Source organism: Manis javanica, chromosome 2, assembly GCF_040802235.1.
Source record: "Manis javanica isolate MJ-LG chromosome 2, MJ_LKY, whole genome shotgun sequence".
NCBI classification, from domain to species: Eukaryota; Metazoa; Chordata; class Mammalia; order Pholidota; family Manidae; genus Manis; species Manis javanica.
Genome location: NC_133157.1, coordinates 26035777 through 26059505, shown reverse-complemented (window position 1 = coordinate 26059505; position 23729 = coordinate 26035777). Strand labels below are relative to the sequence as shown.

At 39.7% G+C, this 23729-nt stretch overlaps 1 long non-coding RNA gene across 1 annotated transcript in view; it reads right to left on the bottom strand.

Annotated features, from left to right (window-relative positions):
- The window catches only part of LOC118966930 (uncharacterized), a 46969-nt gene extending 25563 nt beyond the window's left edge, over positions 1-21406 (bottom strand). Inside the window, exons 1-2 of the long non-coding RNA XR_012126966.1 lie at positions 20530-21406; positions 1674-2043 (exon numbers count right to left, since the gene is read on the bottom strand). This is a non-coding gene — a long non-coding RNA (uncharacterized lncRNA). The remainder of the gene's footprint in view (positions 1-1673; positions 2044-20529) is intronic.
- Between the last annotated feature and the right edge of the window lie 2323 nt (positions 21407-23729).

Genomic DNA, 23729 nt, shown 5'->3' with positions numbered 1-23729 from the left:
TGCACCTTAAAGTCTGAGGGGCACTGTCCTAAAGGAAGACATCTCAGGGGGTGACTTTTACCTGGGTCTTGAAGTCAGTAGGAATGAGTTGGCAGAGAGGGGGGGGAAACACCAGAAAAAAGGGGCACAAAGGCCTAGAAGACAGCAATGAGTTCATTCATTAGGAGTCATTTATTGTTTCTGGGTGTTAGGGATGGGAAATAACATGGAAAGTCAGGCTGGGGAGAGACTGTGGAAACCCTTGAACATGAAACTAAAGTATTAGCCCTGTATCTTCCTTGCTTTCTCTCCTCTCAAGGCTCAGTCAGCTACTTAAACTCTTGATTTATTTCCTGAAAGCTAGAGCCCCTCCCTCCCCCCTGGGTTAGTCTGGCAGTGGTGGGACTCCCACAGTGCTAGCTGCAGGGTGGGGGCAGAAGGCCCAGGAGGACCCTCCCCCAGGCTGCATTCAGGTTCAAGCTATTCTCACCAGAATCTTTGAAGGGTCAGAACCCTGTGTCTCTGGCTTAGGGAACTTAGTTTCTGTTGGGGGAAGGCAGAGGAGATATGCAGCAGTTAAAGGGATGCAGGTCAAGGATCTCTAGTACCAAATGAAAAGTTAGGACAATGAAGAAAAATGAGAAGTCTCAAGCAACCTCTTTCATTTTGAGACATAATATGGAGTGGTAGTTACTTCACCCCTTTGTGCCTGAGTTTCTTAAATTACACAAAAGGGATAACCTTTGAACCAACCCCATAGGTTGTAAGGATTCAATGAATTAATGCATGCAAAGCTTTCAGAACAGTGCCAGGAGCTCTCTAAAAGATACTGCCTTGAATTAAACACTTGTCTCTGTCATAATACAGGAGTTGGAGACGTGACTTGTTGAGTGGGGAGGTGGGGTGTGGCAAAGCCTCCAAATCGACCCAAGGGACCCTCTTTGTAGATGTTGGCATTTGCAAACACATTATTCTTGGTTACTTAACAAGGTCATCAAATATGGAATGCTAATCAATCAAACATAGGGTGAACTGAGACTCCCTGTGTAATTAGAGGATGATCAGAGAAACAAAGCCATGATGAATGATATAAGCATGACATAAATATATAAATGTAAGATATAAAGAGTGATATAAATAAAGGGTTTATTACAGTGGCTAGACTTTAAATTAAATTGGCATTGTACAAAGCCACTATACTGTGTGTCCCTACCATGGGTGGTCAATTTTGAGAACTTCACAGAAAAACCTTATTCTATTTATTAAAGCCCAGGAGGCCTCTCTGGGAAGCGTTTTCTCTAGTCCTTCCCTCTTGGGGATGTACTATATGCCGCCCTTTGGACACATCCTTAATAGGACCCAATCACTTGTGTTGCAACTATTCGTGTTCACCTGCTCCCTGGACTCTGTAAGCCCTTTTCAGGCCAGAAGCTGTGTTTCATCTCTTTGCATCTCTTACTCCTACCATGGTCCCTGTCATGTATTAGATCAGACCATGTGAAATCAATGCTATTTTATCATCTTTGTACCACAAAAAAAATGCAATTTCAAAATTTCAGGGTATTAGGAGGCACTGGCAAATTTTTGCCAAATAAATGAGCACAGGACAATCAAATACCTATGAATTCTGGTAAGGCATCAAAGGAAGGCAATACTTCTGGTTTTTGTAGGACCTCAAGTTCCTTACGACATACCTCAATTATCTTTGTACTCTTGAAAGTGGAGGTGCCAATGAATGATCCCCAACAGGTGAAACACATAGGCTTCATACCATTTTCACATCTCTGGAGCCTGAAAGAGTTTCCATATAGAAGGTGATCAATTCCCTAATGAGTCCAAAGCACAGTTTTCTGTACCATTTTAATGTTTTTAGAGGCTGGCAGTATTTCCACACAGCTGCTAAGTGGCAGACTCCAAGATGGATGAGATTAACTTCTGAAATGGCAAGTGTCCAAGATGGCTTAGAAAGCAGGGGCTGAACTCTGCTTGACTTTCAGTCCCAGCATCACGGGAAAGCAAGGAGCCTCAAGAGGTCACAGATCTCATCCGTGTTATCACTTGGACCTGAAAATTAGCAGATACAAAATAAGTTTTTTAAAATCAAGTTGTGGATTGCATTAAAGATGGTGGTGTGAGGGATGAGACAGAGGCTTCCTCCTAAAACTACATAAAATATGAAAATATAATTAATACAACTAATCCTGAAAGAACAACAGGAAAGAGGGCTGCATCAGACAGCATACACCTGGAGAAAATAAACCTCACAGAATAGGGTAATGTATGAAAGCCATAGTCTGGCAGAACCCAAGCCCTTCCCCACCCTAGCTCACTGGAGGAAAACAAATGGAGCCAGGAGCAGGTGGAAGCCTAAGACTGCTGAACACCTAGCTCTGGAAGCACAAACCTACATTTCATGGTACTCTCGTGATTAGGGGGGATTGGAAAGCTAAGAAAGGGAGAGTACTTGGAGAGATTGAGATTTCAGCCACTTGTGGAAAGCAGGGATCCATATCTGGCTGCTCTGGGACAAAAGAAAGGTGGGCAGTCTGAGAGACTTCCTAACAGCGAGAGGGCTGCTAAAGGGGCAAAGATTGCACAGAACTTACTGCTCAGGAGAAAGGACAGGTAGACAAAATTATCCAGGGGCACACCACCCAGCAAGTTAGGAACTTTCATGATCTTCAGGCACTCTAGCCCCCTGGCTGGCTATGCAGCTCCAAAGCCCCCCTCCATGATACACAGCCTGCTGCACCTTCCTCTCAACCAGCTCGACCTGGCTCGCAAACTGGCAAACCCTACCCTGGCGTTAGACCAGCCAGAGGAAGCCCCACCTACAGCAGCTACAAATGCAAGGCATAGAGGCTTATGGCAGTGTGCTCTCCCCTCTGATTCTGGCAGTGGAGACAGGTATAGCAGCCGGGAAGCAGGAAACAGCTCTTTCTTCCCCACAGGCACCAACACCACTCTCCTGCGACCCCGGACATTGCTCTAGGGGCTGATAGCACCAGAGAATAGAGCTTTTGGACACTAGAGGATGCCACATACAAACATGAAATGTCAAAGGAACCTGCTTCAAAGTAAAATTTTGAATACACCAGGAAAAGATTCAAATAAAATCAACCTCATGAATCTTCCTGAAAGAGATTTCAAAATAAAAATCATTAACATGCTCATAGAGGTACAGAAAAATATTCAAGAACTCAGGATTGAATTCCGGTCAGAGATCCAATCATTACACAAAACAGTATCAGAAATGAAACATACAATGGAAGGTTTTAAAAGCAGATTAGATATGGTGGGGGAGATGATATATGAAATAGAAATTAGAGAAGAGGAATACAAAGAAGCTGAGGCACAGAGAGAAAAAGGGATCTCTAAGAATGAAAGAATATTGAGAGAACTGTGTGACCAATCCAAAAGGAACAATATTTGCATAATGGGATACAGGAAGAAGAGAAAGAAAAAGGACTAAAAAGTATCTTTGAGGACATAATTGCTGAAAAATTCCCCAATCTGGGAAAGGAGATAGTCTCTCAGGCCATGGAGGGGCACAGATCTCCCAACACAAGACACCCAAGGATGATAATACCAAGACGTAAAATAATTAAAATGTCAAAGAGTAAGGATAAGGACAGACTATTAAAAGCAGCCAGAGAGAGAAATAAGATCAAATACGAAGGAAAATCCATCAGGCTATCATCAGACTTCTCAGCAGAAACCTTAGAGGCCAGAAGGGAGTAGCATGATATATTTAATGTAATGAAGCAGAAGGACCTTGAAACAAGATTACTTTATATGAAAAGATTATCAGTTAAATTTCAAGGAGGGATTAAAGAATTTCCAGATAAGCAAAAGCTGAGAGAATTACCCACCACAAACCATCTCTACAGTGTATTTTGGAGGGACTGATATAGATGGAAGTGTTCCTAAGGTTTAATAGTGGTCACCAGAGGTAACATAACCACAGTAAAGAAAGTAGAATAGTTAATCATTAAGCAAACACAAAATTAAATCAACTACCCCAAAAGTCAATCAAGGGATAGAAAAAGAGTACAGACTATGATACCTAACATATAAAGAATGGAGGAGGAAGAAAAAGGAGGAGAAAAAAGAACCTTTAGATTGCATTTGTAATAGCATATTAAGTGAGTTAAGTTCGACTCTTAGATAGTAAGGAAGTAAACCTTGAACCTTTGGTAACCATGAATCTAAGGCCTGCAATGGCAATAAGTACATACCTATTGACAATCACCCTAAATGTAAACAGAGTGAACACACCAATCAAAACATACAGAGTCACTGAATGGAAAAAAAAACAAGACCGATCTATATACTGCCTACAAGAAACTCACTTTAAACCCAAAGACAGACACCGACTAAAAGTGAAGGGATGGAAAAAAGATATTTCATGCAACTAATAGGGAGAAAAAAGCAGGAGTTGTAATACTTATATCAGACAAAATAGACTTCAAAACAAAGAAAGTCACAGGAGATAAAGAAGGATATTACATGATGATAAAGGGTCAGTCCAACAAGAAGATATAACCATTATAAATAACTATGCACCCAACATAGGAGCACCTACATATGTGAAACAAATACTAACAGAATTAAAAGGGGAAATAGAATGCAATGCATTGATTCTAGGAGACTTCAACACTCCAAAGGACAGATCAACCAGACAGAAAATAAGTAAGGAGACAGAGGCACTGAACAACACATTAGAACAGATGGACCTAACAGACATCTACAGAACTCTACACTCAAATGCAGCAGAACACACATTCTTCGCAAGTGCACATGGAACATTTTCAAGAATAGATCATATACTAGGCCACAAAAAGAATATCAGTAAATTCAAAAAAGCTGACATTGTACCAACCAGTTCTCAAGCCACAAAGGTATGAAACTAGAAATAAGTTACAGAAAGAAAATGAAAAATCCCACAAACACATGGAGGCTTCACAACATGCTCCTAAATAATGACCAAATAGAAACAGATATCACGTAATATATGGTGACAAATGACAACAATAATTCAACACCGCAAAATCTGTGGGACACAGCAAAGGCCATGCTAAGAGGGAAGTATATTGCAATATAGGCCTACTCAGGAAAGAAGAACAATCCCATAAGAACAGTCTAAACTCACAATTAACAAAACTAGAAAAAGAAGAACAAATGAGACCCAATGTCAGTAGAAGGAGGGACATAATAAAGATTAGAGCAGAAAGAAATAAAATTGAAAGGAATAAAACAATAGAAAGAATCACTGAAAGAGCTGGTTCCTCAAGAAAATAAACAAAACAGATAAACTGCTACCCACACATATCAAGTAAAAAAGAGTCTACACACACAAACAGAATCAGAAATGAGAATGGAAAAATCACTACAGACACCAGAAAAATACAAAGAATTATTAGAGAATACTATGAAAAATAATATGCTAACTGGATAACCTAGAAGAAATGGACAACTTTCTAGAAAAATATAACCTTCCAAGGCTAACCCAGGAAGAAACAGAAAATCTGACTAGGCCAATTACCTGCAATGAAATTGTATTGGTAATCAGAAAACTACCTAAGAACAAAACCTCTGTACCAGATGGCTTCACCACTGAATTTTATTAAACATTTAGTGAAGACCTAATACCCATCCTCCTTAAAGTTTTCCAAAGAGTAGAAGAGAAGGGAATACTTTCAAACTCATTCTATGAGGCCAGCATCACTCTAATACCAAAACCAGGCAAAGACACCACAACAAAAGAAAATTACAGAACAAAATCCCTGATGAACATAGATGCAAAAATACTCAACAAAATATTAGCAAACTGAATTCAGAAATACACCAAAAGGATCATCCATCATCTTCAAGTAGGATTTACTCCAGGATGCAGAATGTTACAACATTCGAAAATCCATCAACATCATCCACCACATCAACAAAAAGGACAAAAACCACATGATCATCTCCACAGATGTTGAAAAAATTCAACATCCACTCATTATAAAAACTCTCAACAAAATGGGTATAGAGGGCAAGTATCTCAACATAATAAAGGCCATATATGACAAACCCACAGCCAACATTATACTTAACAGCAAAAAGCTGAAAGCTTTTCCTTTAAGATCAGGAACAAGACAAAGATGCTCACGCTCCCCACTTTTATTCAACATAGTTCTGGAGGTCCTAGTCATGGCAATCAGACAACGCAAAGAAATAAAAGGCATCCAGATTGGGAAGGAAGAAGTTAAACTGTCCCTGTTTGCAGATGACATGATACTATATATTAAAAATCCTAAAGAATTCACTCCAAAACTACTAGATCTAATATCTGAATTTAGCAAAGTTGCAGGATATAAAATTAATACACAGAAACCTGTTGCATTCCTATACACTAATGATGAACTGGCAGAAAGAAAAATCAGGAAAACGATTCCATTCAGAATTGCATCAAAAAGAATAAAATACCTAGGAATAAACCTAACCAAGGAAGTGAAAGACCTATACTCTGAAAACTACAAGACACTCATGAGAGAAATTAAAGAAGATATCAATACATGGAAACACATCCTGTGCTCATAGATAGGAAGAATTAATGTTGTCAAAATGGCCATCCTGAGAGGGCAGACCCAAGATGGCAGCGTGAGTAGGGCAGCGGAAATCTTCTCCCAAAACCATATAGATTTTTGAAAATACAACAAATACAACTATTCTTATAAGAGAGACCAGAAGATTCAGGACAACAGCCAGGCTATATCTACATCTGCGAGAAACCAGCCCCTCATGAAAGGGGTAAGATACAAGCCGTGGCCCGGCGGGACCTGAGCGCCACCCCTACCCCAGCTCCTGGCAGGAGGAGAGGAGTTGGAGTGGGGAGGGAGAGGGAGCCCAGGACTGCTGAATACCCAGCCCTAGTCATCCACACCGGGAGTTTAGACACACAGCATGTGGTGTGCTGGATACTAGGGAAACGGAAGAGTAAAATCTGCAAGCAGGTTCCCACAGCTGGCACCCCTGGGACAAAAGAAAAGTGAGTGCTTTTTGAAAGTCTTAAAGGGACAGGAGCCTCACAGCTGGAGGGAAGTGTCCTGAACCACTCAGCCCAGCAGCTGGGAATCCCAGGGATTTCCAGGCGCCATAACCCCATGGGTGGCAGCGCAGCTCTGAGACCCGTCACGGCGATAAACAGCCTTCCATCTGTTCCCTCTCCAGTGCAGCTCCACCATAGCAGAGCAGCAGCCTGAGACCAGCCACGCCCACAGCAGCCATGCAGAGCTTCCTCTACAGCGGCTGGGGCAAGAATCAGAGACTCCGTCTGCGTGCAGCTGCCCAGCACAAGCAGCTAGGGGTTGCCATTCTCCCAGGAGAGGAAGGCGAGGAGCAAGCGGTAAGGGACTTTGTTCTCCCAGCTGACACACACACCAACTGCCCACGACTACTTCTATTGCCATGAAAAGGCAGAAGAATTTGATCCAGACCAGAATCACACAGACATCCTCCCCTGAGAGGGAACCTGGGAAGACAGACTTAACCAATCTTCCTGAAAAATAATACAAAATAAAGGTCATAACCATGCTGATGGACTTGCAGAGAAATATGCAAGAGCTAAGGAGGGAGAATACAGAAATGAAACAATTTCTGGAAGGACTTAAAAGCAGAATGGATGAGGTGCAAGAGGCCGTTAATGGGATAGATATAAGAGAACAGGAACACAGAGAAGCTGACGCAAAGAGAGATAAAAAGATCTCCAGGACTGAAAGAATATTAAGAGAACTGTGTGACCAATCCAAAAGGAACAATATCTGCATTATAGGGATACCAGAAGAAGAAGAGAGAGAAAAAGGGATAAAAGTGTCTTTGAAGAAATAATTGCTGAAAACTTCCCCAAACTGGGGGAGGAGATAATCAATCAGACCACGGAAGTACACAGAACTCTCAAGAGAAGGGACCCAAGGAGAACAAAACCAAGACACATAATTATTAAAATGGCAAAGATCAAGGACAAGGACAGAGTTTTAAAGGCAGCTAGAGAGAGGAAAAGGGTCACCTACAAAGGAAAACCCATCAGCCTATCATCAGACTTCTCAACAGAAAACTTACAGGCCAGAGGAGAATGGCATGATATATTTAATGGAATGAAACAGAAGGGCCTTGAACCAAGAATACCATATCCAGCACAATTATCATTTAAATATGAAGGAGGGATCAAACAATTGCCAGACAAGCAAAAGTTGAGGGAATTTGCCTCCCACAAACCACCTCTACAGGGTATTTTAGAGGGACTGCTCTAGATGGGAGCACTCCTAAGACTAAATAGATGTCACCAGAGAAAATAAAATCACAGCAAAGAAAGCAGACCAACCAAATACTAACTAAAGGCAAAAAATAAAATCAACTACACACAAAAGCAGTTAAAGGAAACACAAAAGAGCACAGAATAAAACAACCAACATATAATGAATGGAGGAGGAGGAATAAGAAGGGAGAGAAATAAAGAATCACCAGACAGCGTTTATACCAGCTCAATAAGCAAGTTAAGTTAGACAGTAAGATACTAAAGAAAACAACCTTCAACCATTGGTAACCATGAATCTAAAGCCTGCAAAGGCAATGAGTACATATCTTTCAATAATCACCCTAAATGTAAATGAACTGAATGCACCAATCAAAAGATACAGAGTAATAGAATGGATAAAAAAGCAAGACTCATCTATATGCTGCTTACAAGAGACCCACCCCAAACCCAAAAACATGCACACAGTAAAAGTCAAGGGATAGAAAAAGATATTTCATGCAAACAACAGGGAGAAAAAAACAAGTGTTGCAGTCTAGTATCAGACAAAATAGACTTCAAAGCAAAGAAAATCACAAGAGATAAAGAAGGACATTACATAGTGATAAAGGGCTCAATGCAACAAGAGGATATAACCATTATAAATATCTATGCACCCAATACAAGAGCACCAACATATGTGAACAAATACTAACAGAATGAAAGGACGAAATAGAATGCAATGCATTCATTTTAGGAGACTTCAACACACCACTCACTCCAAAGGACAGAGCCACCAGACAGAAAATAAGTAAGGACACAGAGGCACTGAACAACACACTAGAACAGATGGACCTAATAGACATCTATAGAACTCTACACCCAAAAGCAACAGGATACACCTTCTTCTCAAGTGCACATGGAACATTCTCCAAAATAGACCACATACAAGGCCACAAAAAGAGCCTCAGTAAATTCAAAAAGACTGAAATTCTACCATCCAACTTCTCAGACCACAAAGGTATAAAACTAGAAATAAATGGTACAAAGAAAGCAAAAAGGCTCACAAATACATGGAGGCTTAACAACATACTCCTAAATAATCAATGGATCAATGACCAAATCAAAATAGAGATCAAGCAATATATGGAAACAAATGACAACAACAACACAAAGCCCCAACTTCTGGGGGACACAGCAAAAAAAACAGTTTTGAGAGGAAAGTATATAGCAATCCAGACATATTTAAGAAGAAAGAGCAATCCCAAATGGATAGTCTAAAGATACAATTATCAAAATTGGAAAAAGAAGAACAACTGAGGCCTAAAGTCATCAGATTGAGGGACACAATAAAGATCAGAGAAGAAATAAATAAAATTGAGAATAAAACAATAGAAAAAAATCAGTGAAACCAAGAGCTGGTTCTTTGAGAAAATAAACAAAATAGATAAGCTGCTAGCCAAACTTATTCAGAGAAAAAGAGAATCTACACACATCAACAGAATCAGAAATGAGAAAGGAAAAATCATGACGGACCCTACAGAAACACAAAGAATTATTAGAGAATACTACAAAAAAATATATGCTAACAAGCTGGAAAACCTAGAAGAAATGGACAACTTCCTAGAAAACTACAACCTTCCAAGACTGACCAAGGAAGAAACAGAAAATCTAAACAGCCCAATTACCAGCAATGAAATTGAAGCGGTAATCAAAAAACTACCCAAGAACAAAACTCTTGGGCCAGATGGATTTACCGTGGAGTTTTATCAGACATACAGAGAAGACATAATACCCATTCTCCTTAAAGTTTTCCAAAAAATAGAAGAGGAGGGAATACTTCCAGTCTCATTCTATGAACCCAGCACCACCCTAATACCAAAACCAGGCAAAGACCCCACCAAAAAAGAAAATTACAGACCAATATCCCTGATGAACATACATGCAAAAATACTCAACAAAATATTAGCAAACTGGATTCAAAAATACACCAATAGAATCATACACTATGACCAAGTGGGATTCATCTCAGGGAAGCAAGGATGGTACAACATTTGAAAATCCATCAATATCATCCACCGCATAAACAGAAAGGACAAAAACCACATGATCATCTCCATAGACACTGAAAAAGCATTCAACAAAATTCAACATCCATTCATGATAAAAACTGTCAACAAAATGGGTATAGAGGACAAGTACCTCAACATAATAAAGGCCATATATGAAAAACCCACAGCCAACATCATACTGAACAGCGAGAAGCTGAAAGCTTTTCATCTAAGATAAGGAACAAGACAGGGATGCCCACTCTCCCCACTATTATTCAACATAGTACTGGAGGTCCTAGCCATGGCAATTACACAAAACAAAGAAATATAAGGAATCTAGATCAGTAAAGAAGAAGTCAAACTGTCACTATTTGCTGATGACACGATATTGTACATAAAAAACCCTAAAGAATCCACTCCAAAACTACTAGAACTAATATCAGAATACAGCAAAGTTACAGGATAAAAAATTAATACACAGAAATCTGAGGCTTTCCTATACACTAACAATGAACTAATAGAAAGAGAAATCAGGAAAACAATTTCATTCACAATTGCATCAAAAAGAATAAAATACCTAGGAATAAACCTAACCAAGGAAGTGAAAGACCTATACCCCAAAAACTACAAGACACTCTTAAGAGAAATTAAAGAGGACACTAACAAATGGAAACCCATCCCATGCTCTTGGCAAGGAAGAATTAATATTGTCAAAATGGCCACCTGCCCAAAGCAATCTACAGATTCAATGCAATGCCTATCAAATTACCAACAGCATTCTTGAACAAACTGGAAAAAATAGTTCTAAAATTCATATGGAACCACCAAAGACCCCAAATAGCCAAAGCAATCCTGAGAAGGAAGAATAAAGTGGGGGAGATCTCACTCCCCAACTTCAAGCTCTACTACAAAGCCAAAGTAATCAAGACAATTTGGTACTGGCACAAGAACAGACCCATAGACCAGTGGAACAGAATAGAGACTCCAGACATTAACCCAAACATATATGGTCAATTAACATACGATAAAGGAGCCATGGACATACAATGGTGAAATGACAGCCTCTTCAAGAGCTGGTGTTGGCAAAACTGGACAGCTACATGTAAGAGAAGGAAACTGGATCATTGTCTAACCCCATACACAAAAGTAAACTCAGAATGGATCAAAGACCTGAATATAAGCCATGAAACCATAAAACTCTTAGAAAAAACATAGGCAAAAATCTCTTGGACATAAACAAGAGCAACTTCTTCATGAACATATCTCCCTGAGCAAGGGAAACAAAAGCAAAAATGAACAAGTGGGACTCTATCAAGCTGAAAAGCTTCTGTACAGCAAAGGACACCATCAATAGAACAAAAAGACATCCTACAGTGTGGGAGAATATATTCATAAATGACAGATCCAGTAAAGGGTTGATATCCAAAATATATAAAGAGCTCACGCACCTCAACAAACAAAAAGCGAATAATCCAATTAAAAAATGGGCAGAGGAGCTGAACAGACAGTTCTCCAAAGAAGAAATTCAGATGGCCAATAGACACATGAAAAGATGCTCCACATCACTGATTAGCAAGGTAATGCAACAACATCAGGAACTAAGAACAGATGCTGGCGAGGATGCAGATAAAGGGAAACTCTCCTATATTGCTGGTGGGAATGTAAGCTAGTTCAACCATTGTGGAAAGCAATATGGAGGTTCCTCAAAAAACTAAAAATAGAAATACCATTTGACCCAGGAATTCCACTCCTTGGAATTTACCCAAAGAATAAAACTTGTCAGATTCAAAAAGACATATGCACCCCTATGTTTATCGCAGCACTATTTGCAATAGCCAAGAAATGGAAGCAACCTAAGTGTCCATCAGTAGATGAATGGATAAAGAAGATGTGGTACATATACACAATGGAATACTATTCAGCCACAAGAAAAAAACAAATCCTCCCATTTGCAACAACATGGATGGAGCTAGAGGGTATTATGCTCAGTGAAATAAGCCAGGCAGAGAAAGACAAGTGCCAAATGATTTGTCTCATTTGTGGAGTGTAATTATAACAGTGAAGCAAAACTGAAGGAACAAAACAGCAGCAGACTCACAGACTCCAAGAAGGAACTAGTGGTTACCAAAGGGGAGGGGTGTGGGAGGGTGTGTTGGGAGGGAGGGAGAAGGGGAATGAGGGGTATTATGTTTAGTACACATGGTGTGAGGGGTCACAGGGAAAACAGTGTATCACAGAGAAGGCAAATAGTGAATCTGTGGCATCTTACTACACTGATGGACAGTGACTGCAGTGGAGTATGGGTGGGACTTGATAATATGGGTAAATGTACTAACCATATTGTTTTTTCATGTGAAACCTTCATAAGAGTGTATATCAATAATACCTTAATAAAAAAAATTTTTAAACACCCAGTTGTGTGTTAGTGAAAGGGAGTTTAAAAAAAATAAAAGGAAAGCAAGAAAAGAAAGAGCTAGCTGGTATAAACTCCTTAGCATTAGCAGATGCACCTGCCAAACACAGCCCTTGGCTTTACTTCATCCCACTGTAAGAGGTCTAAAATGGTGATTTTCGTTAGGCTCCATCATCCAAATAGATCTCAATGGCCACCAAGTTGCAGAGTGGCCTGAGATGGTAGGCCACGGAAAGGTTGTTCTGAGCCTTCAAAAAGGACAAAGCTCCATAGAAATGTTTACCACTCACATGTACTCCTGCCTAGGCCCATCCCTGAGATTCCCTGGGTGCTGGCTTTCCTCTCCTTCCCCCTTCTTGCTCTTGGGGAGGCGAGGGATGGTATCACCAATCCTCCTTATAGTCTATGACCTCTGCCCTTGGATACCTGATGACCCAATTCCGGACCTCCACTCTGATTTCTGCCTCTTTTCACCATATTTCAACTACACTAAATCTCTCCAAACAAGCCTACTCTAAGACTAAGTAGCCAACAGGTTGGCCTGTAGTACTTACTGTAATAAGAAGGAGAGCTTTTTATTGTTGCCCTTTGGGCAGAACCACCTTTACTGGAAGAACTTTTTGATAACCCCCATTGGTGCAGAATTTGAAGTCCTAGGGTACCAAGTGCTGATAGTTTGCAGGTTGGGCCCTCCAGAAGTAGATACTGACATGGAGTTTGGCATGCAAGATGTTTATTAGAACCCAAATGTACATCAACTGATGAATGGATAAACAAACTGTAGTATATCTATAGACTACATTTTGTAATATTACTTGCCCATAAAAAGGAATAAAGTGCTGACACATACTACAACATGGATAAAACTTGAAACCATTATGCTAAGTGAAAGAAGCCAGTCACAAAAGGCCATATGCTGTATGATTTCATTTATATGAAACATCCAGAACAGGCAAATCTACAGAGACAGAAAGTGTATTAATTGTTTCCAGAGATTGGGGGAATGGGGTATTGGACAGTGACTACTAATAGGTATGGAGTTTCTTTTGGGGGCTTATGAAAATGTTCTGGCATGAGATAGTGGTAATGATAGCATAACTTTGTAATTATACTAAAAAACAGTAAGTTGTACTCTTTAAAAGGGTAATTTTATGGTATGTAAATTATATTGTAATAAAGTCTTTTTAATTTTAAAAAGGTATTTATTAGGGATCAAGACCTGTGAAAGGAAGCAGCAGGAAGCAGAATTAGGCAGAAGAAAAATCCAACCTGTGATGCAGGCCCAACAGAGCCTCAGCAGACTAGGCTAGGTGCTCCATAGGAAGCAGTGCCCATCAGAGCACCTCCCATGAGGGTGAAACGACCCAGCCTTTACACCTACATCTCACTCAGCCACTGGATGTGGGTCACCCTGGGGAGGGTATGACCTCAGGCAAGGTAGCATTCTCCTGCTTGAAGCCAACCCTGAAGGAGCTAACAGTGGCAGGCCACCCACTCCCTGGAGTTGGGCAACAAGTTTTTCTTAAAGAAGAATCTGAGTGTAAACACCCTGCAGGCCACTGGGGGGGATGCTGCAGTTGTTGCAGAAAGGACAGAGAAGATGACAGAATCAAAAAGGAGAGAGACAGAGCCAGTGGGATGGCACACTGCTGTGCAGTATGCAGTGGGGCCCCATTTTTTAACTCCTCACATCTTTGCCTAATTTAAGGCACAGTTTAGACCCTTAACATTTTATCATATAAATAATTTTATTCTAACACACTACTTTTTTGCTCTCAGGTTCTCGTTTCTCCCAGAGCCTCAGCTACCTGAAGCATTTATTCAACTTTTTTTTTAAGTTTTGTAAGAAAGGAAGACTTCTCTTTTTTTCCTTCTCTTCACAGACTTATTAAAAGACATTAACACTGAGTTGTAACTTATTAATTAAGGTCAACACTATGCTTGAAACCTATGAACAATGATGAACAAGAGGAGTGGTGAAAAAAAAAATGAGAGGAAAAAATAAGAGAAACCACCAAAACCAAATTTAACTGAGAATTAGGTGTTTGGTCTACTAGCTTTTCATAAAAAGCACATCTGGAAAAGCAGCAAGAAGCACTGCATTTCACATATTGCATCTGGTTAAGACAACAGCAATGGGAAATCCAGCATGGAAAAAACCCAGACATCTAGTAACAAAAATTTACTTTTGCAAAGGTGTTTTCCACACATCATACCATTCAGTCCTCTCAACAACTGCCTAAAGCGGGGAGACCAAAATTATTATTATACTCATAATTTTTTTATTTTTATTTTTTTTTATTTTGATATTGTTAATGTACAATTACTTGAACTACATTATGGTTACTAGACTCCCCCTATTATCAAGTTCCCCCCACATACCCATTACACTCACTATCCATCAGTGTAGTAAGGTGCTATAGAGTCATTATTTGTCTTCTCTGTATATACTGCCTTCTCCATGTCCCCACCCCCCTACATTATGTGTGCTAATCGTAATGCCCATTTTCCCCCCTTATCCCTCCCTTTCCACTCATCCTCCCCACTCCCTTTCCCTTTGGTAACTGTTAGTCCATTCTTGAGTTCTGTGAGTCTGCTGCTGTTTTGTTCCTTCAGTTTTTTCTTTGTTCTTATACTCCACAGATGAGTGAAATCATTTGATACTTGTCTTTCTCCACCTGGCTTATTTCATTGAGCATAATACCCTCTAGCTCCATCCATGTTGTTGCAAATGGTAGGATTTGTTTTCTTCTTATGGATCAATAATATTCCATTGTGCATATGTACTACATCTTCTTTATCCATTCACCTACTGATGGACACTTAGGTTGCTTCCATTTCTTGGCTATTGTAAATAGTGCTGTGATAAACATAGGGGTGCATATGTCTTTTTCAAACTGGGGTGCTGCATTCTTAGGGTAAATTCCTAGAGGTGGAATTCCTGGGTCAAATGGTATTTCTATTTTTAGTTTTTGAGGAACCTCCATATTGTTTTCCACAATGGTTGAACTAGCTTACATTCCCACCAGCAGTATAGGAGGGTTCCCCTTTCTCTGCACCCTCACCAGCATCTGTTGTTCTTAGTCCCTGATGTTGTTGCATTTCCTTGATAATTAGTGATGTGGAGCATCTTTTCATGTGTCCGTTGGCCATCTGAATTTCTTCTTTGGAGAACTGTCTGTTCAGCTCCTCTGCCCATTTTTTAATTGGATTATTCACTTTTTGTTTGTTGAGGTGCATGAGTTCTTTATATATTTTGGATGTCAACCCTTTATTGGATCTGTCATTTATGAATATATTCTCCCACACTGTAGGATGTCTTTTTGTTCTATTGATGGTGTCCTTTGCTGGACACTAGAAGCTTTTCAGCTTGATAGAGTCCCACTTGTTCATTTTTGCTTTGGTTTCCCTTGCCCGGGGAGATATGCTCATAAAGAAGTCTCTCATGTTTATGTCCAAGAGATTTTTGCCTATGTTTTTTTCTAAGAGTTTTATGGTTTCATAGCTTACATTCAGGTCTTTGATCCATTCTGAGTTTACTTTTGTGTATGGGGTTAGACAATAATCCAGTTTCATTCTCTTACATGTAGCTGTCCAGTTTTGCCAACACCAGCTGTTGAAGAGGCTATCATTTCCCCATTGTATGTCCATGGCTCCTTAATCATATATTAATTGACCATATATGCTTGGGTTTATATCTGGAGTCTCTATTCTGTTCCACTGGTCTATGGGTCTGTTCTTGTGCCAGTACCAAATTGTCTTGATTACTATGGCTTTGTAGTAGAGTATACTCATAATTTTATAGTTGAGTTAAGTGACATTCAGAGCTTGAGTGATTGGCTCAAATTTAAATAGCAACCAAGCAATGATACCAGAACCTGCATGCAGAGCTAGTGACTCCACATGCAATACTCTTTCCAAGACTACACCATGCTTTAGCACAACTGTTGCCACCTCCCTACCCTCCATGGCCAGAATGGGAACAATGAGTGAATTGAGAGAAAACTACTGAGCCATTCAAATGCATTTCCCGTGAGGTAACACCCATTTGAGGATTAACTTCTTAGAGGAAATTTTTCATTAATTAGCAAGGCTCTTGGCCAACAAACAGAATAAACAGAACTATCTTCTAACATACCCCAGAGAAGCAAGAACTCCTTTGTGTGTGATCTTGAAAAGGTTAAACAGTGAAACTCCACACAGGCAACATAAAAAGGACCATTTTTAACTCCAGCTGTGTCATGAGAGGAATTTTAGACAGCAAGAGAAAGGAAGAAATTATTGAATAAAGAACAGAGTGGCATCCAGTCCAGGAGTCTTCCTTTACCACAATAATCACTAACACTGGGAAATCAAAAACACTCATGTGCAGTGATGGTGGACATATTCACAGAACTGGGGCAAAGTGACAGATCCAACATTGATATGGATTGTGCAATTAACAATAAAGAAGGGACAAGATTCCTCGGACAAAAAATATTTTTGAGAAAGTGTGTCTCAACCAAGTTAAATGGATTTCTTTACTCTAGGACTTCCTAAGAGGGGACTTGTTTATGTAGCAATTTAAGAAATGGTGAATTTGAGCAACAAAATACAGTTGGTGCCATTTATAGCAACTGCAAGGGAAACTGATCATTCTAGACAACTAGTTCAGGTATGAAAAGTGCATAGCATGTTTACCTCATTTCTCCCTCATAGCAGGCATGACTAATTAGTCACCATATTCTTTGCCACTGATTCCAGATATAGCCTCATAATCTTTAAAACACTCCCAGAAGCTGCTACTAGTTGATCATTAATTCATTATCAGATTTGAAACAAAAAGTCAGGCATAAATCAGCATGGGATAGAAAAATAGACTAGATATTCCTCAGAGTGCAAAGGATAAAGAGGATCCACACTAGGAAAACTTGTTAGCCAACTCACACAGGAGTTAAGGTCCAGGGACCAGACCCCATTTGTCATTGTATCCTTAACACTTAGCACAATGCTTGACATGGTAGACTCTGGACATGTTTGGTGAATTACTGAACTAACCCCAAAATCACATGGTAGTGATGATTTTTCATAGTCCCTTGCTATTATACATGTATATTAGCCATTAGGAAAAATATATATAATTGTTCCCTGTTATGGGTTCAGATTATTTCTCAGCTATTCTTTCTGCTATCTCTTAATGAAGAACCTCATTCAGTATGTTTTAAAGAAGCATCAGGAACCACAAAGACTGTAACAACAATGGACATTGGTTTGAATTCTGAATCTGCACTTACCTGCTATATAATCTTGAGAAAAAAACTTCAGGGCAAAGGGAAAACAGTTAAAAAGAGAGTAAACAAGGAGTTAACAGCATCTTGAATACAGTTGGCATAAAATAAAATGGTGGTGGTGGCAATAGTTTATACTAATAACATCAGTCATCCTGCCTGCTATCATCATCTCTGCCTGGGGGGATCCCATTCATCCTTTAAGTCCCCATATGGGGACTAGCCCTATCAGATAGTAAACATAATGTAAAACCTCAAACAGTATGGTATTGGAACAGGAATAGGTAGGCCAATATAACAGAACAGAAGATCCACAAGAGATTTTAGCATATAATAAAGTTGCATATGTATATGTGCATTAAGTTTATAATAAAGTTTCAAGATTTCTAAAACCTCAGACAGAGACTAGAATCTAAAGCAATAACCAGTAACTTGCCACATTCACACAGCTAGTAAATTATACAACTGGGATTTGAATGCAGACATTCTGATTCCAGTATCCATTTTATTAACCACTAAACAATAATAATAAATTAAAAATGCAAAGTTCCAACCAGTAAGTACAGTATGGTACCACTGAGCTAAAAAAAAAAGGAAAAAGAAAAATTTTATGTTTGCTCATGTATACATACAGGAGCTCTGAAATACATGAGAAACTAAAAGCAGTAGTTATCTATGGAGAGCATGGGGATGGGAGGAATAATAATGAGGACTGGGGATATATATAAATCTATTTTAAAATATATGCATATATACTTGAACTAAATGAATGTATGACCTGATCCAAAGTTAAAATAAATGCAAAAATAGAAAGAATATGCTCATCCTAGGCAAGCCTTTTCTGTTCCTCCTCCCAAGCACAGTAAGCCTCTTCTTTGTTACTGTTATCATCTATGCTATACTTTTTCTGGCACGTGTCATGTTGCACTGCCCTCATTTATGCTCCACTCCTCTGCTCACCTCATCGCCAGCCAAGCTATGAGCTCTTCAGAGGCAGGGTTCTGTTTCTTTCATTCTCCAGTCCCAGCACATTGCCCTGATACGTGGCAAACACTCAGTGCATGAGGAAGTGGAAATGGGAAAAGAGAAGTGGGGCAGGCCAGCCAAGTTTGTGGTATTAGCATTGTGGAAAGGGGAATCAACCGGGGACTTCATGTAACAATGGGAATTTGAAGAGCAAGTGAAGAGAGGAAAATATAGCAACCCTTGCAGAAAAGGTATACCCAACGCAGTTAAGGCTAAAGGGTAAAAAAGGTTACTATGAGCCAGGGCTAATCAGGGGGAAATGAGGAAGAGATAAGAGCTGAGACTGGCCCTGGAATGACAGGAAATGGACCATGAAACTAAGACCCCAGAAGTGAGGGCTCCCAGCCTCTGGAGATTCAGCAGAAAACTCTCCACCCATCTGATAACTGAAAATGGGGCAGAGAGTATGTGAAAAATTGGTATTGGATGAGACTCCTACCTGTACGTACCAACAATCACATTTGGTCTGCTGCTTCTGTTCACTTAAACTCTGCATATAGTCATCTGAGGGCTGAAAAGAGATCCACATTGGGTCGTAGATGTATTTTCCCCAGCAAAATAAATTCTAGATTCCTTAGGCAGGGGAACTGGCCCACTCCAGTCAGACCACACCCACCCCCTGTAAAACTGGGCTTCTGTGAATAACTGTGCATACCTTTGTACTATTATCTATTATTTGCAGGAACATACTTCATTATTTGATTGTGAATCATCAGAACTGTATGTTCAACAGTCCTTATTTTAGAGATACACACAGGAATAGGTATGAGTGAAGCGAAACAATGTCTGTGATTCACTTCAAAAGAGCAACAAAGTAATATGTAACAAGCAGCAGCTCAAGTTGCCCAAACAGTAGCTGTTAGGAAGAGAATGTGCTTTATGTTAAGAATACTTCTCCCTAAGAGGCAAGCCAATTAAGTGAAAAAAAGTAAAATCCTGGATAAGCATGGTACATGTTTGCAGAAGGAAATTTTATTTCATTGCCTCAGCCTTAAGCGGTATTAGCAAACACCGCAAAGTAATGAAAGAGGTCATTAGGAAGGAGCTAGAATAGAAACACCTTCCAAAGTTATGGAAAAAATTCTGACATCTTAATTACATTCTGCCACCTAGTGACAAAGGAAATTTAACATACTTACTTAGCCAGCCTCCAAGGGCACAGAGGGCCGCCCTTCACCATCGGGATGCCCGAGCATGGCTGACTGTTCCCAGATAGACCTAACCCCACAGGTGTTTGGTGCGTGGCGTGCTCTCAGAGGCGCCGCAGATGTGGGCACCCGCCACAGGAGCTGTTCAGTCTGCGGCTGACAGGGTTTGCAAGATGCCAGAAAAGTCCACCCTCCGCCACTTAGTGCAGCCCACTGCCTCCTTTGCTACCTCCCGCCCTTTGCTGAAAGCTTCAAGAGCAAACGAACAGCAAGACAGAAGAGGCTGAGTGCTTTCATCCTTCCGTTCAATGTGAGAAGAGTAAATACTGTTATCTCATTCCCTAGACATTAGTAAAAATTTTTTACTCACAAGTCTTTGACAGTCACAAAAACTATTAATTCCCAAATATCAGTTTGAAGACTGTGTATTTTAAAAGTGCTTTCAGGTCCAAACTCACAGAGCCTTCCAAGCCCTTGTAGACCAGACAGCTGCCTGACAGGACGCGCCCCATGATGCACTGCGAGGCAGGTCGGCGGTGGGGGGCAAACCAGGCCGGAAGTAGAACTGTGGCAGGTCTGGCACTTGGGACCATAGAGTTTCTGCGCCAGTAACGTAGAACTGCAGCTATTCCTTAGTGGTCATCTGGCTCCTGTTTGCAGAAGGTTATCGGAGTTACAGCAGTGGCATTTAATAATGAACTTCATCCTGTACAGAAACTCTTCAGTGGGCAAGATTACAGAATATAAATTTAAACGACTGGCATTTTGAGGACCTTCTTATCTTGGCTCAGAGGATCAGCAGGAGCTGGAGAGGAACCTTTTTAAAGCTTAAACAGATCACTGTAAGGCAGACATAAATACATTCCCTAACTTCAAATCTGAAGATCCCAAATTTGAAAGCATTGAAAAACCCAAGTCCTGAAGAAATAATATAAAATTAATCTGGTTATTTGTTATATATGTAGTTGTACAACTAAATAGTATCAGACTAAACTTAACAATTGTTTAAAAAAGAAAAGTGCATTCAAAGTTATTCATCTTACATTTATTTTCATCCCCCACCTCCCTCTAAAGGATTTAAGGGACTTAAAATAAGAACATGCAGAATGAAATTTCAAGTTACAAATTAAAGCAGAAACAAAAACCATGAAGAAAAGCAGTATACAAACAAAATAGTTACAAGCAAAAACATAGTTGAGACACAATTCATTGACAAGAATCATCTGGTGAGAATATGTTACCACAGTACTGATATTCTAGGAGCTTGCTACTCCACTTGTGATCTCAAGACCAAAAGTATCGACATCACCTGGGAGCTTTTCAGAAATGCAGAATCTCAGGCCCTACCCCAGAGGTACTGGATCAGAATCTGCCTTTTAACAAGATTCCCAGGGGAATACGTATATACATAAAGTTTGAGAAGTTCTGATCTAGGGTCCTCCCATTCTGAGATTCAGGAGACCCATAATGGAGCTCAGGAGCCTGTGTTTTTTTTAAGCACACACAGCTGATTCTTATTAGGAAAGTTAGGAAATACTACAGATAAACATCAAATATAGTTTGGCTTCCTAGTAAACAAGTTAAAACCAGAAAAAAGTAAGCATAATGAGTTCCTCAGTGGGAAGCCAAGCACTTTCAGAAATTTTTTCTGTGGGACCTTAAGAATGAAGAACATGTTCCAGTGGAAAATGTTCTCAGTGACTTTTTTGTACCAAATGTTGCAGCAAACATAATTTGGTAATTTCTCACATCGCTAATAAAAGCTGAAAGTTTAGCATCAAATTAAAACTTCACTAAAGTCACTTCTGAGATAGCGTAAGGCGAGGGCCACCAACTTTGTGGCCTGCTTTATAAATAAAGTTTTATTAAAGATAAATGAGCATGGCCATGTTCATCTATTTAAATATTGTCTACGGAGGCTTTCACACTATACTGGCAGACAGATGCAAAAGAGACCGTATGGTCTGCAAAGCTTAAAATATTTACTATCTGCCCTTTACAGAAGAAGTTTGCCAACCTGTGGTCTATATGAATTACTTAGGGGACAAACCAGCTTCCAGTACTTCTCCCAGTGGGCTTCTGATAGGAATTAAAGATTGTACAGTGATGAAGGTATAGAATTTATTTTCTAGGTCAGTTGGTAAACTAGCACTCAAAAAAAATGTCCAGACTTGTTTGTGCTTGCCAACTTTGATGTTCTAAATCAGGGCTTCTCAATCTTAGCCCCATTGACATTTGGGGCTAGATAATTCTTTGTTATGGGAGATGGGGTGGGGGGCTGTCCTTTGCATTGTAGGTTCAAGGTACCAACTTGACATTACTGACCAGGATGTGGGAAGAAATGTGCACAGTCTCATAAGCCAGACACACCCATCTCCAGCCTACCACTGCATGAGGACATAGTTGCACAGATAGTAATTTTGCTTCCCTATTTAAAAATGTGAGGTATCTAGCCAAGATCTCCACCTGAACCAAAAAGTACCCCTTCCCCACAGAGATGAACCTATAGACAAAATTGTTTTTTTCTGCAGGAAGCAGCCTGGATCACTCACAAAAAGCTACATTTCACAAAGCATGGTTGAGATTATTCTGAACTAGAAAATGCCCAAAGCATGTTAACATTCATTCCAATAGTTATTAAGAACTCTCAAAACATATCAGTAAATCACATGGCCTCCCAGTAGATTTGGTAGGATGAATTAACCCCAAGAAAACTGAATGGCTGGACTTGTTATATGGATTTGGGTCTATTTTAATGTGATTATTGTTTTTGTTTTGTTATTTATTTACATAAATCGAATGTTAGGAAATGTCTGTCAATGATAATGACATTAGCTTTGTAGTCCTTTGTATCAAAAACACTGACAATAATTAATTACTCTGAACCAATTACTGACACTACTCTTAGACTTTAAACCATATCATCAGCACCCAGGAGGACACTTACTTTCCTGTTCTGGGAAGACAGGCATCCATTTTTATCTACTCAGATCATTAGGATATAAGACTTATTCTAACAATCCTGAATTCTTGAGGAGTATTAAAATGCAGATTTCATAGAAATATCAATAACATCGTGTCTATATTGAACTAGTGATACTTAGAGTGCAGACCAATGGAAATCAATAAAGGCTACAGTTATATTATTCTTGCCAGATTTCTGTGCAAGATCATTCTGCACAATGATCAGTGTTGTAACTTCTGGGGTTTCCTTTCCCCTTCCTAGCTGTGGCCTTCCTGGGTTCCCCAAATGATCAAAGAGACCAAAGGCAGTTTGGCTCACAGAATCACAAGAATGTTATCAACATTACGGTATTAACAATGTAAGCAATCAAACCTATCTCTAAATTTAAGATGCACCACACATGTGTGCACATGCACACATAAACACTTTGAACCATCTGAAAATTTGAACTTCACCTCCAAGCTGGAGCTACTTTTCAAGGGTCTCATCTGATTATTTCATCTTCTTATGGGATCTTGTGACATATATTGTTAACAACTTCTTACAAGCAACAAAAAATATCAAGGCTATCCAAAAGATAAGAAATAACAAATGCTGGTGAGGTT